Source organism: Triticum urartu, chromosome 7A (assembly GCF_056163025.1).
Source record: "Triticum urartu cultivar PI428250 chromosome 7A, HENAU_Tu73, whole genome shotgun sequence".
Classification (NCBI taxonomy): Eukaryota; Viridiplantae; Streptophyta; class Magnoliopsida; order Poales; family Poaceae; genus Triticum; species Triticum urartu.
Window position 1 is genome coordinate 137,593,986 of NC_141879.1, and position 14,720 is coordinate 137,608,705.

At 49.2% G+C, this 14,720-nt stretch overlaps 1 long non-coding RNA gene across 6 annotated transcripts; it reads left to right on the forward strand.

Moving 5' to 3' along the window:
• The first annotated feature begins 5,278 nt into the window (after nt 1-5,278).
• On the forward strand, nt 5,279-13,190 carry LOC125523742 (uncharacterized). 6 transcript variants are annotated; one of them, XR_015610292.1, is made up of 6 exons: nt 5,279-5,759; nt 6,347-6,468; nt 6,741-10,897; nt 11,927-12,100; nt 12,537-12,634; nt 12,781-13,190. It is a non-coding gene; the product is annotated as an uncharacterized LOC125523742 (long non-coding RNA). The 6 variants fall into 6 exon arrangements; XR_015610293.1 differs by lacking the exon at nt 12,781-13,190 and adding an exon at nt 6,580-6,664 and having other exon boundaries at nt 12,537-12,774; XR_015610294.1 differs by lacking the exon at nt 12,781-13,190 and adding an exon at nt 6,597-6,664 and having other exon boundaries at nt 12,537-12,774.
• Nucleotides 13,191-14,720: the final 1,530 nt, after the last annotated feature.

The following is a 14,720-nucleotide window of genomic DNA, read 5'->3' on the forward strand; positions in this document are numbered from 1 at the left end:
AACACATAATAAAATTTGTACTTGGTGTCGCTAATATTTGAGCCATATGCTAACAAAGCTAGCAACCTGAGCAACCAGCAGCTACAAACTACAACTGGTGGAGCAGCCAACATGTACAGCGACCACTTCTCCAGCCAGCACAACAATGAGCAGCTACGTACGTCTGGACAGGAACACGCTACATAGGTACGGGTGGCAAGTGGGGGAGGAGGAACGGCAAGATGGTGCTGCGGGAAAGGAGGCACGGCGAGACAGCGACTCGCCGGGGAGCTGGCACAACGAGGTGGTGGTGTCGGGAGGAGGAACGACGAGGCGGCGTGGTGCTTCGTTCTGTCATGGTTTCTTACGACCAGGAAACGGCCTGGGAGCAATTTCGTCCTAACAAAAGTGAGTTGTGGGTCTGGACATGGAAAAGAAGGAAAAAAACCAATTTATGGTATTTTGTCCAGCTGTTAGTCAAAGGTGTTCTATATAATCTAATAAAAAGAAAGGTGTGCTATAAAAGCAAAGTCCCAGGAAAGATGTGGCATTTTCTCAATTTACCCTCCAACTTGAGAGGGAGGCAGATGCGCTGCGGGGCCTGTGGCGCCAGCAAGGGCGCGACAGAAATCTCGTCTTCGTGGTGCACTTGTGACCGGGATCAATTAGTATAGGGTACCGATTTCATGGATTCAGAGTTCAGGGTTCAATTCTGATTAGCTGTATGAATTCAAGGTTTACAAAAGACTTTACTCAATTGAGACGGCTCCCATAGTGGCATGGCACGATGGTCGACCGGACCGGACAAGAAAAGATGAAATTTGACATGTGGACCTGTACAGTCAGTGAGACTAGAGTGTGATCCCGGCCGGGATAGTTCTTTTTCCAACGCACCAATTTTTTTTTGTGAATAGCGCCAAATTGGTCTAAACAAGGTTCACGGTTAAGATTGAGCAGAATCGATGAGTACAACTTACAGACTTCAGAGATTTAAAGGTGGGGATTCATTTCAAACAAGCTCTACAACCTAAGATTTAAATTAGACTTCAAATGCATCACTAACAAACGTTGGTGTCATTTCCTCGTCTAAGAGCATCTATAGTCGGGCGCCCCAAAATGGCCTCAAACACCCGGGCCACCCATTCGGTCACTGACCGATCATGATTTTTTGATCTAGACGAACGTCTCATACGGGCCTCAAACATCTGGGCTGATCGGCATACCTTATATCCAGCCCAAATATGGGGTGAATATGGGGTGGCCCGGGCAAGTCAGCCTGACAAGCCCGGCCCACCACCGATGTCCCACAAAAGACCCCATTCGTTCATCGCTCCGAAACCCTAACTCACTCACTCTCCTCTCTCACTCCGTCATCTCCTCTTCCCGCACCGATTCTGATCGAATCCGGTGTAATGTCGAGCTCCGGCAGCCACATCGACTCCGAGATGGATCCGGACTATGAGCTTGCCCTCCGCATTGCGTTGGAGCGGACCAAGGTGGCGACCGGGGGCAGCCAAGGTTTTTGAGTCGATGAGTCAGCGAGTTGCTCAGGGGGGGGGCGACTCTAGACTAGTCGTGACTAGTCTAGACTCATGGTCGACGAGTCGACATGCGATGAGTCGACGTGAGTTAAGTAGTCAGGAGCAGACCGGCGGCAACTAAGGGAGGAGCCGCAGCAGCCAGCGATGGGAAGAGCAGACCTATAGTAGCAGTAACCAAGGGATGAGCAGCAGGCAGCAGCACCAGGGGAGAAGGGGACGAGCAGCAAGCCAGGGGCGGCGGCTGCTGCAGAAGAGGGCTGGGTCGGGGAGGGGGGTGGAGCTGTTCGATCTAGGTTTCCAGACGCTCCAATCTTCCTTCAATATTGGCCCAGAAGCAATATTGGCCCAATAAGGCCCAATGAAACCCTAGCCTGCCTAGCTCAATCTGAACCATCTATATTCTCTAATCTTCACCGTCCATCCACTCTCTTCTTTCTCTCTCTCACCTGCTCCCCTTCCAGCCTCCAGGAACGAATCGACAGCCGCAATGGCCTTGCTGCAGCTCTTCTTCCATGGCTTCTCTGCCTCCGCCCCTTCCTCTCCGCCTCCCCCATCCTTCCCTGCTCCGTTTTCTCCGCTCAGCTCCTCTTCCATCACAGATTGATCGAGTCGTTCGACTCAAAGACCGAGACTAGTCGGGACTAGTCGATCGAGTCGCTCGACTCATCCAATGATTCGAGTCGACAGGTTGAGTCAACCTTCATGTAATGACTCGTCGACTAGTCGACGACTAGTCGTTCGACTCGAAATCCATGGGGGCAGCTCCGGATCTACAGCCTCGCCGCAACCGCAACTTCCCCATCTGCGCAGTCGACGCCGGCCCTGGCCCCTCCCGGCCCGTGCGTGATACGTCTCCAACGTATCTATAATTTTTGATTGCTCCATGCTATATTATCTACTATTTTGGACATTATTAGGCTTTATTATCCACTTTTATATTATTTTTGGGACTAACCTATTAACCGGAGGCCCAGCCTAGAATTGCTGTTTTTGCCTATTTTAGGGTTTCGAAGAAAAGGAATATCAAATGGAGTCCAAACGGAATGAAACCTTCGGGAACGTGATTTTTGAAACAAACAAGATCCAGGAGACTTGGACCCTACATCAAGCAACCAACAAGGAAGCCACGAGGTAGGGGGGCACGCCTACCCCCCCCCCCAGGCGCGCCCTCCACCCTCGTGGGCCCCCTTTTGCTCCACCGACATACTCCTTCCTCCTATATATACCTACGTACCCCCAAACGATCAGACACGGAGCCAAAAACCTAATTCCACCGCTGCAACCTTCTGTATCCACGAGATCCCATCTTGGGGCCTGTTCCGGAGCTCCGCCGGAGGGGGCATCCATCACGGAGGGCTTCTACATTAACACCATAGCCTCTCCGATGAAGTGTGAATAGTTTACCTCAGACCTTCGGGTCCATAGTTATTAGCTAGATGGCTTCTTCTCTCTTTTTGGATCTCAATACAATGTTCTCCCCTCTCTTGTGGAGATCTATTCGATATAATCTTCTTTTTGCGGTGTGTTTGTTGAGACCGATGAATTCTGGGTTTATGATCAAGATTATCTATGAACAATATTTGAATCTTCTCTGAATTCTTTTATGTATGATTGGTTATCTTTGCAAGTCTCTTCGAATTATCAGTTTGGCTTGGCCTACTAGATTGATCTTTCTTGCAATGAGAGAAGTTCTTAGCTTTGGGTTCAATCTTGCGGTGTCCTTTCCCAGTGACAGTAGGGGCAGCAAGGCACGTATTGTATTGTTGCCATCGAGGATAACAAGATGTGGTTTTTATCATATTGCATGAATTTATCCTTCTAAATCATGTCATCTTGCTTAAGGCGTTACTCTGTTTTCATGAACTTAATACTCTAGATGCATGCTGGATAGCGGTCGATGAGTGGAGTAATAGTAGTAGATGCAGGCAGGAGTCAGTCTACTTGTCTCGGACGTGATGTCTATACACATGATCATACCTAGATATTCTCATAACTATGCTCAATTCTGTCAATTGCTCAACAGTAATTCGTTCACCCACTGTAAAATACTTATGCTCTTGAGAGAAGCCACTAGTGAAACCTATGGCCCCCGGGTCTATCTTCATCATATTAATCTTCCAATACTTAGTTATTTCCTTTGCTTTTTTACTTTGCTTTTATTTTACTTTGCATCTTTATCATAAAAATACCAAAAATATTATCTTATCATATCTCACTCTCGTAAGTGACCGTGAAGGGATTGACAACCCCTTATCGCGTTGGTTGCGAGGAGTTATTTGTTTTGTGCAGGTATAAGGGACTCGCGCGTAGCCTCCTACTGGATTGATACCTTGGTTCTTAAAAACTGAGGGAAATACTTACGCTACTTTGCTGCATCATCCTTTCCTCTTCAAGGAAATCCAACACAGTGCTCAAGAGGTAGCAGTGCGCACCTCCGACAGGCGGCCTGCACAATCCGTACCTCCCCTACACCGTCCCATGGCCCCACCGGCTGATGCTCCCCCACGTGGGCAGCGGTGGGTGCTTGTGCCCGCCCCGCAGGCCCGAACGCGCACGTCGGAATCAGAGGCGTGTGCCTCCGCCGTGAGCGGCAGCGGGAAAGGGAGAGGAGGAAGGCGAAGCAGTCCATGCGCCGCCGCCATGGGATGCAGGCAGAGCCCGGCGAGGATGCGCGGCTCCTTGAATGGGTCTATCACCGATCGCTTACGACCGTGGAGACGGACGTGCGGCGGCGCCAAGGCGCTCCGGATTGCCCTTGAGCAGTCCGAGCACGAGGCGGCATAGGCAGCGACGGAGGCGGCTTAGCTCACGAAGCTCAAGCGGCAACAGGACAGGGAGGTCCGGCGGCTAAAGGGTTTGTCATCCTCTCTGACAACGACGACGACGACAACGACTCCTTGTCCGGCGACTCGGACGATCCGCCACCAGCCGCCATCGCCTACACCTGCGCTAGCGACCAGAAGCGCAAAGGACCGGCGAGGAAGTGGTGAATCTCCGTTGTCTCCGTCTTCAATTTCTAGTTTTTAGTAATGTAGTTTATATTTGTCCGTCGTTTATGTGAACTTTGATGATCTGTTCGACATCCGTCGGTGATTGGAATGTGCATTTCTCTGTCTGATTCTATGTTTATGTGATGATCTACGTTCTTTTATCTATGTCGCATGCTAGTATGAATATGAGGGGGCTGGATATGAGATACACGGATGTGGACAACAGGATTTGAGGAGTGCCCGATCAGTGCCTGCGGACGCGTCCGCGGGTGTTCGAGGGCCCAGATTTGCAAGTCACGACTATAGATGCTCTAAATCAAACTAATCACCACCAGTTAATCAAACCCCACTTCAGGAAATGGACTGCAACTACAAACAAACACGACTAGTTCTTGTTTCTACTGTTCATAAAGCTCGACACGAGATCAAAAGGTCTAGCCGAGCGCCTAGAACGGCAGTGATCCGAGGCGAGCGGGGTGGGAGCATAGACATCGCGTAAGATACATGCTGGGAGTAACCCAGCCTCCTTGAAGTTTAGCGCTTCTTGGCCGTTGGATCCCGTCCTTGATGCGTTTTCGTCCGTTCGATCGCGAGATGGAGGGGTATGGGCCGTCGGATATAGGTGAGTCACTGTAGATCGAAACAGTGTCAAAACTTCGTGCCACCGCGTGTGAATAGCATGCCCCACCAAGGGCATTTTCGTCATTTCGCGTCCTGAGGTATAAAAGGGCCCCCCCTCCTGTTGCAGCAACCTCCTCCCGCACTCGCGCGCTGCCTCTCCTCTTCCTCCCGCCCGCCTCTGTCTCTCTCCCTCCAAACCCTAACCCTTAACCGCGCCCGCCTCCCTGCCCCGCCGGCCGCCGCCGTCGCTCGCCCAGGCACCCGCCCCGCACTCGCGCCGCCGCCGTCGCCCCCTCTCCTCTTCCTCCCGCCCGTGCCTCACCGCGGCTCCCTCCCGGCTCCTCGTCCGCGGCCTCGACGGCGGCCCCGTGCTCTACCTCGAGGCGCACCACGCTAGCCGGGCGCGCTACGTGCTCTCCTGCGACGCCAGCCGCCCCATCTGCGTCTTCACCGAGAACGGCATGCGTCTGTCACCCGTGCGGATAGGACTCCTCCTCTTCCCTACCTCGGGGGCGCGGAGATGCTGACGGAGAAGCCCAGCTGGGTTCGCCATGACGGCCTGCAGATCTTCTCCATCAACATCCAGCCGAGCGGCCTCCGCTTCGCCACGGGAGGTGGTGACCATAAGGTTGATTTCCCCCCTCTTGCTAATTTTTCTTGCTTGATTTGAGCTCTGTAGACCGGGAATTCGGCTTGGCTGTGCCAAGTTTGTTCTCTGCATTAGCCTGCAAGGTTCGGTGTTGTCGTTTCCGGCTCAGGGGAGTAGTGCCAGGCTCAGTTCTTTCCAGCCATGAATTTTGGCGTTGAGGCCAAGTGTGGATGGAAATAGTACAAATCAGTGTGTCGTAGCGCTTGCTCATTCTATATGTTGTTCCGTGCATAAGCGTGTGAGGTTCAGTGTTGTAGCGGTAATCGTTGCTCATTTTACATGGCGTTCTCTGCATAAGCTTGTGAGGTTCAGTGTTGTCGTTTCCGGCTTACAAGAATCTGTGTGGTTGTGTGTCTCAGTTGGTGCTGCTTCTCATTGTTGTCCTCGACTGAAGTTAGTTTTTGCTGTAGTATTAGGAACCTGTTATTTGGTGGCACTCTTTGGTCAAGCTTGAAATTTTTTGGGGCTCAAGCCTACCGTTCTTATGATGGTAATTGGGCCATTTTTCTTACTAATGGAAGGTAATTAATAGAAAGTTATGGTTCATGATTTATTTACTGAAACAGGGAGATGGGGTGGTAAGAAGAGAGGGTGAGGAAGGAGGAAGAGGAGATCCTCCCGGCACTCATGGTGGTCGCCCAGATCCCAGCGGGGATGGCAGTCCAACATGATCTGTGTTGTTCTAAAGGTGAGATGCCATCACCATGTTTTAGTAGCTCACATCTATCTGTACTCATTAGACTGAACTTGTGTTAAAACAAGAATATTGATAACCTGGCCATCTTTATAATAAGAATAGGGTTGATGTATTTGCAGAGCCATGTATTCTTCATTCATGGCTTTTCTCCAATGTTCATCACCAAGTGCTTCTTCAAGTGTATAAGGTTCACCTGTTGAACAAATCATACCATATTTTGTTACATGTTCGTAATCAACAGGTTGAATTACCCCTTTTTGCAGCCGTGTACGCCGTGGTGACTGCACAGAGGATCCCGTGCTACGTACAGGAGTTTCTGCACGCGCCGATCCCAAGGAGGATTCGGGGGCAGCAGCAGTGTCCAGCGGCGGCAAATCTTCTGTGGCAGGGGACGAAGCAGCGACGCGCACGGGCGAAGCAGCAGGCGCAGAAGATCCGGGCTCATCATTGCCCGTGGCCCCCCTGGCGCCAGCAGCGGAGTCCGCGCCAGCAGTGGTTGGGCCCGCGCCGGTCGGGCGACGCAGGTCGCGCCGCTTGTAGCAGACCGGTTGGACCGGAAAGCGGGCGCGCGTCGCGCCAGTCGGAGGCGGCCACGCGGTTGAGCGGGGTTGGTGCGGGGCGAGGGGCGCGGTGTCAGGCGCAGGAGCGGCCCGGTCGGGCGCAGCCGAGACGCGGGCGGGCGCGGACTCCGAGGCGGATCCGCGCAGCCTGTCGCCAGACGCAGATCCCGGGGCTGATTCTGTTGGCCCTGCACGCACCGATCCCGAGGGGGATTTGTTCCCCGAGCTGGGACACATGAAATATTGTGCTGTAGCACCGTTTTCTTCAGGATTTTCGCCGATTCCTTTCGAGTTTCCGTTCCCAGATGCATCTGCACTATCTCCTGTATCATCACACAACTCATGCAGCGTGGTGAGCAGGTTAGTCATCATAGAATCAACACAGTTATCATCCCTTGAATCAAGGCCAGTGAGAGTGGATGGGAGAAGAAGAATTTCTTTGCGAAGCAAGGCACCGGCATTTGGGTGGAGGTCAGAAAACGGAAACTTGGTCTCATCAAAAACTACATCGCGAGAAATGTAGACACGACCGGAGGAGACATCAAGACACTTGACCCCCTTGTGTTGAGCACTATACCCAAGGAACACACACTGTTTGGAGCGAAACATGAGTTTTCTGGTGTTGTAAGGACTGAGATTGGGCCAACATGCACAACCGAAAACACATAGAGAAGTGTAGTCTGGTTTGACATGAAGAAGTCTTTCAATGGGAGTTTCACGATTTATAACACGGCTAGGAAGCATATTAATGATATGAACAGCCGTGAGAAAATCTTCATCCCAGAATTTAAGGGGCATGGAAGCACCAGCTAGGAGGGCTAGACCAACCTCAACGATGTGTCTATGCTTACGTTCGGCTGACCCATTTTGCTGGTGAGCATGAGGGCATGACACGTGATGTGATATGCCAAGTGTTTGAAAAAAGGAATTGAGTTTCTCATACTCCCCCCAGTCGGATTGGACGGCAATAATCTTGGGGTCAAACCTGCGTTCAACAAGTGCTTGGAAATTTTGAAAAACTTGAAAGACTTCGGACCTCTTCTTGAGAAGATAAATCCACGAGAATTTTCTATAGTCATCAATAAAGCTAACGTAATATGTGTATCTACCAACCGAGCTAGGAGCAGGGCCCCAAACATCAGAAAATATTAATTGCAAAGGTTGAGTCGAAACACTAGTTGATATGGGATATGGTAACTGATGACATTTTGCTCTTTGGCAAGAATCACAAATAGTCTCAATGTTGCGCTCACCAACAAACGGGAGCTTATTTTTCTTAAGCAAACTTTCAACTAAGGAAAAAGAGGCATGTCCTAAACGATCGTGCCATCGTGTGGACGAGAGCTTGATAGCACCACAAGCTTATTTATTTGATCTTCGAAACTCCGAAATCAACGGGTGAAGCCCTCGAACGCATCTACCTCGATAGAGAATTCTCCTCGTGGCCTGATCCTTAATCAAGAAGAAAAAGGGGTGAAACTCAATGAAAACATGATTATCAATGGTGATGCGATGAACGGAGAGAAGATTCTTATTGGCACTGGGAACATGCAAGATTTTCCGAAGATGAATTTTGCGGGAAGGGGTATGAATAACTGAGTGACCTATGTGACGTATGCTCATACCTTCACCGCTGGCTGTATGGATCTGATCCTTCCCATGATAATTCTCACGGAGAGTTACCTTCTCCAGCTCGCCCGTGAGATGGTTGGTGGCGCCACTATCGAGATACCAGTTGGTATCCACGCCATAGGAGCCATCGGCAGCCACCGCCACCTTGTCATCTTCTTCAGATGTTGCCTCGTCCTCATCAAACCGGTACCAATAGTCTTTGGCTGTGTGGCCAGGTTTCCCACAGATTTGACAGCGAACGGCATCGGGACGAGACCGGCCAGATCCACTGCGCCGCCCCCTATTGCTGGTGGAGTTGGGACGGCCCGAGCGTGAACCGGAGCCAGTGGCGTTGCTGGGGCCGCCTTGCTTGCCCTTGGGACGAGGAGGACCGCGGTGGCGACCTGAGTAGCCACCACGCCCGCGGGTGGCCGCGTTCGCAGATGACTTGAAGCCGCCACCGGAGTTCTGGAAGTGGACCACGCGCTGATCGAAGTTGCTGAGCATGGCGAAGAGCTCGTCGAGGGTGATGGGCGTGACGCGGGCGTTGAGAGCTGAGGCCAGGGGCTGGTAGTCCATGTCCAGCCCTTGCAGGATGTAGGAAATGAGCTCGTCGTCCTGGATGGGTTTGCCCGCCGCGGCGAGTTCATCGGCAAGCCCGCGCATGAAGGCGAAGTAGGCAGCGACGGACTGGTTGCCCTTTTGAGCATTGATGAGGGCGGTGCGGATGTTGTTGACGCGGCTCAAGGATTGCGACGAGAACATGCCTGTCAGCGCCGACCAGAGGCCGTGCGTGGTGGTGATCGCCGTCACCGTGATCAGCACCTCTTTGGAGAGGTTGCTGAGGAGGTAGCCGAGCACCTGCTGGTCGTCCCTGACCCAGATGGGGTGGAGAGGGTTGGGCTCGGACGTTTCCTTCCCATCCTTGTCTTTGGTGACAAGAAGGGGCGCGGGTTCGGGCATGGTGCCATCGGCATAGCCGAAGAGACCTGCCCCTCTCAGCTGGGGCATGATCTGAGTACGCCAGAGCACGTAGTTCGTGCGAGAGAGTTTCTCCGGGACCTGGCCACTGAGGCTTGCGTGGGAGGTGGCGGAGGAAGACATGGAGGCTAGCGCTACTGGATTTCTGGAACCCTAGATGAGATTGGAAGAGGAGGCTCTGATTACCATGTGCGACTAGGTGGAAGCGTCTTACCTCGATGTGAGGGACGGGTTACGTGTTATATGGAGCAGGGGCGCACCTCCCTGATAACGCATACATGCGGTAGTTTAGATCTTCTAGGAAGATTACATCTTGGGGAGGAAGAGATAAGAGAGAGGTTACAATATGAGATATGAGATAAACATTCAAATAACCTACTCTATCTATCTCTATCATGCGCCGGTGTGGGCTCAATGAACGTGACATGTTTACATGTTTGACATAAAGAACAGATGACCGGATACATGGTTGAGTATGGTTGTAATCAAACTGCATATTCACTTGAGCTTTTAAAACAGGAAAACATGTTAATTCTTTTCTCGAGTTACTCTACGAAATAGTCATCTTGATGTATGTATTGATATCTCCGGTTCTACATTAGAGGATTAAATGTATGTCTGTTACACAACGACTACTGCTTCACAACCCCCTCTTTTTATTCACTCTACTGCTTTAGGTGTGTGTTATTGCATCAATTGGTTACATCCTGTGGTAGCCTGATAAGTAGCTGTCTTGGTGTCATATTTATATTGGTTTTATATGGTATTTTTTATATAATATACTGGGTAAGCATGCATTTTCCTCATGCGGAGCATACTTGCATAGATGTGGTTTTGTAGAATTCATTTTGTTTTCACTGAGAAAACCACATACTGCTGGAGAAGTATTTATTTATCCTCTTACTTTACATGTTCTTTTATTGTCGTGTAAACTGCTAGCCGAGCTACACTGCGGACTACAGAGTTGATCTGAATGTCTGCTATTCTAAGGTTCAATATATGATTCTTTCTGTCAGCGTTCTTCCTTGGAAACAAAATGATCAAATCATCTTCTTGGGTATTTACTTCTCTTTCTCATGTTAAGTTAGCATTTTGGCGTTGTGTATTTTCAGATTGTGCTCCCACTAACTTTTTTAGCCCCTGTGCTAAAGGTGCATGTGTGGCTTGATTATGAAATTATGGTTATGAACACAAAGCTAATTGGTACTCTGTTCTACACTACTCTCCCTTGGAACATGATCTCGCAAAAGAGAGGAAGCCAAACATAGGTACAAGTGTTTTCCTTCGCCCAATCCAATGTATTTTTCTTAGGGCCGTTAATACATCATGTAACCCCACATAAATGGTTGGGAACCAGATTAATTTAATTTATTTTCAATACCCTCTCCAAAATATTGCGGATGCATGTATTAGGTAGGATCTATAAGAGTTGTTGTTATGTATGTGTTCTGAATCCGCCAATGTAATCAATTTGCAGTTCTGTCATATTTCTTAGTTCAAGCCCCTGAGTTAATGCTTTTAAATTTATGAACTCAAATAGTTCAAGATTCAGTAAAAATGCACGATGATCTTTACAGATTATCTATTTTTATGTGGGACTTCTAAGATGATAGATTAACAATAAATAATGTGCACTAATTACATTTCTCTTTTTATCACTATATTTTATTAATCTTTGGTATCTACAAAATGTATGCATACTGATATCATAGTGTGGTCTGAATCGGGTGTGCTGCTTCTACTTGCATAAAAGCTGATATTGCCATGATCCTTAGTCATGTCTTCTTAAAATAAAGGGATTTTGCATGGACAGATGGAACCAAAAATCTTCGGAACCTGACAGCATTCATTTTTTTCTCCTGGGTGCTGCTAGATCCTGTGTAACTAAATGTTCTTTTCCATTTAAGGTAATAAAATATCCACCTGCATTCATGTTAGTGTTAGCATTGCTGAAAGAAAGAAAAAGGCCCGCTTGATTCTAGCAGCCCTGGTTAATATGGCCAAACTGACGTGGGTGGGAAAGGGTGCCTGATCCTTTTATGTTACAAAATTATAGACTTATTCAGTGGTAACACGCAAGTGGTGGCTGGCCCTTTTCTATGTTGTTAGCTTTAGAAAATTGTAGAAGCTACCTTAGGCACATGTACCTTTCATAGGAGGAATTGTGCCCTTGCAATTGTTATATATCATTGCCTTTTAGTCCCGTTCCCAAAAAGTATGCATTGATGCTAGGTCCCTTTCTACAATATTATATCTACATGATTATATAATCTCTCATATTGCTATATTTTTTGCAGGGGAACCATGCCCATGCAACGGTACTGAACAAAGTTGTGCACGTGGTCGTGGACACTCTACGCGAAAGAATTTGTATAAATATACAATGCTCTTTTTGAAGCCTCCTGGGATGATATTGGAAGGAACTCGAGCGGAAGGCCGCCGGACATGGAAGAAATGAGCCCAAGCCCAATGTAACTTTTCTCTCTCTGAAGCAATGCCTATTCATTGCTTTTGTGTTGGTACTTTCAGTTCTTTGAGATTCTTATGTGTGCAAAAACATCGGTGATGTGGCAGAGAAGGTGAAGTGTAGCAGCAACGTGAAAGTATGTACATAACAATTTGCCTAACAAATGAGAATGTCTAGGAACTGAAAAGAGTTCTAACATTTTGCTTTATGTCCTTTGCACTACATACGAGAATAAAGATGCATTTGGTTACAAATACTCTTCTGATTACTATGTGTAAAAGTAATTGTTGGTTATACTAAAAATATGAGCTAATTTCTTCGTTATCTACTCACCCATGGTAGTGTAGGTTCGTGTTCTTGGATTTTATTTCATTGTTTTTCTTCTTACCTTTTGGTGAGCCGGTGAGCTAATTTGCTATTTTCCTCTTGGTCTATTGCAGCAATTGGATGCTTCAGTGGATTTGAATGGGGTTCATTGTAGGCGAGTGCTTGAATTTGCGGCCTCACAGGCATCATTAGCTTCCCTTATCCCACACAAGTATTCTTCCTGAGAACTATGCTTAGATAGCTGAATGTATTATTGTGAACTACTAAACCTTTGCACTTTTGTTGTAACATACTGAACATTTGCACCATTGCTTTTCATTGTATAAATGTATGAAATAAAAAAATGTCTCATACCAGGTTGGATATTGCGGGGGCGGGTGGGGTGCGGCAAGCCGCACTTCCTATCTAGTGGGTATGATGGAAGCACCACGGAGGGCCCCGTTTGTCCATCGAGGCGGCACTCTGCTCCCATCGCCGACACCACCACAAGCTGTCACCAATTGACGTGGCACCACCAACAGCCATACCGCGAGTACGCAATTACGCAAGTATTCGAGGAGTACACGAAGGCTGATGTACGCAATAGCTACGGACGTCATTCAATTGCTGGCTCAATAGTTACAAGATTATTTCCGATGCCTTGTACGCCTATGTCTTATCAAATTCAAATCCTCTTTGAACAGAGCCACGACAACTTTTTGCATGAAATGGGATTCTAAGTTAGAGGTGAATCGTGGAATGAGTTATTCATCAGGGAAGTCTTGCGCCTTATAAAGAGTTGTGTGGTATACAGCGGCATGAAATCATTGCTCCTCCGGTAGCGCACTACCGGAATTGCCTCCTATGCCGACGGCCAGGGCCGTCGGCATAGCCCTGAGTCCCGTAGGGACAGACCTATGCCGATGGCCCCCGTCGGCAACATATACGTCGGCACAACCAGGAAGGCCGTCGGCATAGAAAAGCCGTCGGGATATATGCTACGCCGACGGGGGCCGTACATCTATGCCGACGGCCCCGGCGGTCGGCAACGATCGCGCCTAACGGCGGCCGTCGTCAAGTTTGCCCAACGACAGGTCGCCATGTGGCATCCCTATGCCGACGGCCTAGCCGTCGGCTTAGTCAAAAACTACGCCGACGGCGAGGCCGTCGCCATAGGTTTGTCACGTGGCGACCAAGCGCTGCTCGTGAACCAGGGCTATGCCGACGGCTAGGCCGTCGGCCAAGTTTCAAACTAAGGCGACGGCCTAGCCGTCGGCATACTCCTTCATACAGAGCTCTCAGTAGCTGACACGTGGGACCTATGCCGATGGCCTAGCCGTCGGCTTAGTTAAAAAACTGTGCCGACGGCTAGGCCGTCGGCATAGGTGCCACGTGTCAGCTACTGGGAGCTCACGCCAGCCCTATGCCGACGGCATAGTTTGCTTTTGATTTTTTTTCCTTTTTTCTGTTTGTTTTCAAATCAATTCAGTTCAAATAAGAGCACATATCAGCAGATATATATGATGGAATAGACATATAGAACACAACGAACATAAGCATAAGCATCATCACAACAATAATTGCATAAGCATCATCACACACAAGTCTCTAAATGATCATCATCACAACCAACATAAGCATAAGCATATAGAAAAGCACACAAGTCATCTAAATGATCATCACCACACACAAGTCATCTGAAGCATCATCACCACACACAAGGCTTAAGCGCCAGGACGTCGAGCACCGCGGAGGTCGTCACCGCCAAGACCGTCGAAGCCCAGGTCGTCACTGCCAAGACCGCCGAAGCCCAGGTCGTCAGTGCTAGCGGAAGTGCTACCGCCAAGACCGCCTCCACGTCCGCATCCGCCTTCGTGGATCGGAGTGGTCGGGCTCCGTGTCTCCGGAGTGCTGCGAAGACCACCGCCAACGGTAGATCGACCTGTGCCCTGGATGTTGAAAAGACATATTAACGGGATATATGACTGTGTTGAAAGGCATGACATGCTTTGGGTGAATAGATTGGAGATGAACTAACCAGCGAGGGGCCAGCGTTCTGTGCCACAAACTCCTCAAAGGTCAGCAGCACTAGTTGTGCTGGAGGGCATTGTGCTGGCTGCAACTGAGGACACATGTCGGCCACCATTTCTTGAAAAGCCTGCTGCATCTGGCGATCCCTCTGCACTTGGTGTTCATAAAGCCTCTGATGCCACGCCATGGTCTCCTAGCGTGTGTACTCTAGGTAGGTCTACGGTATGACATGATGGAACTCATGAAACTACTAAATGCGGAAAATAAAGTGAGCAATGAAGATAAGA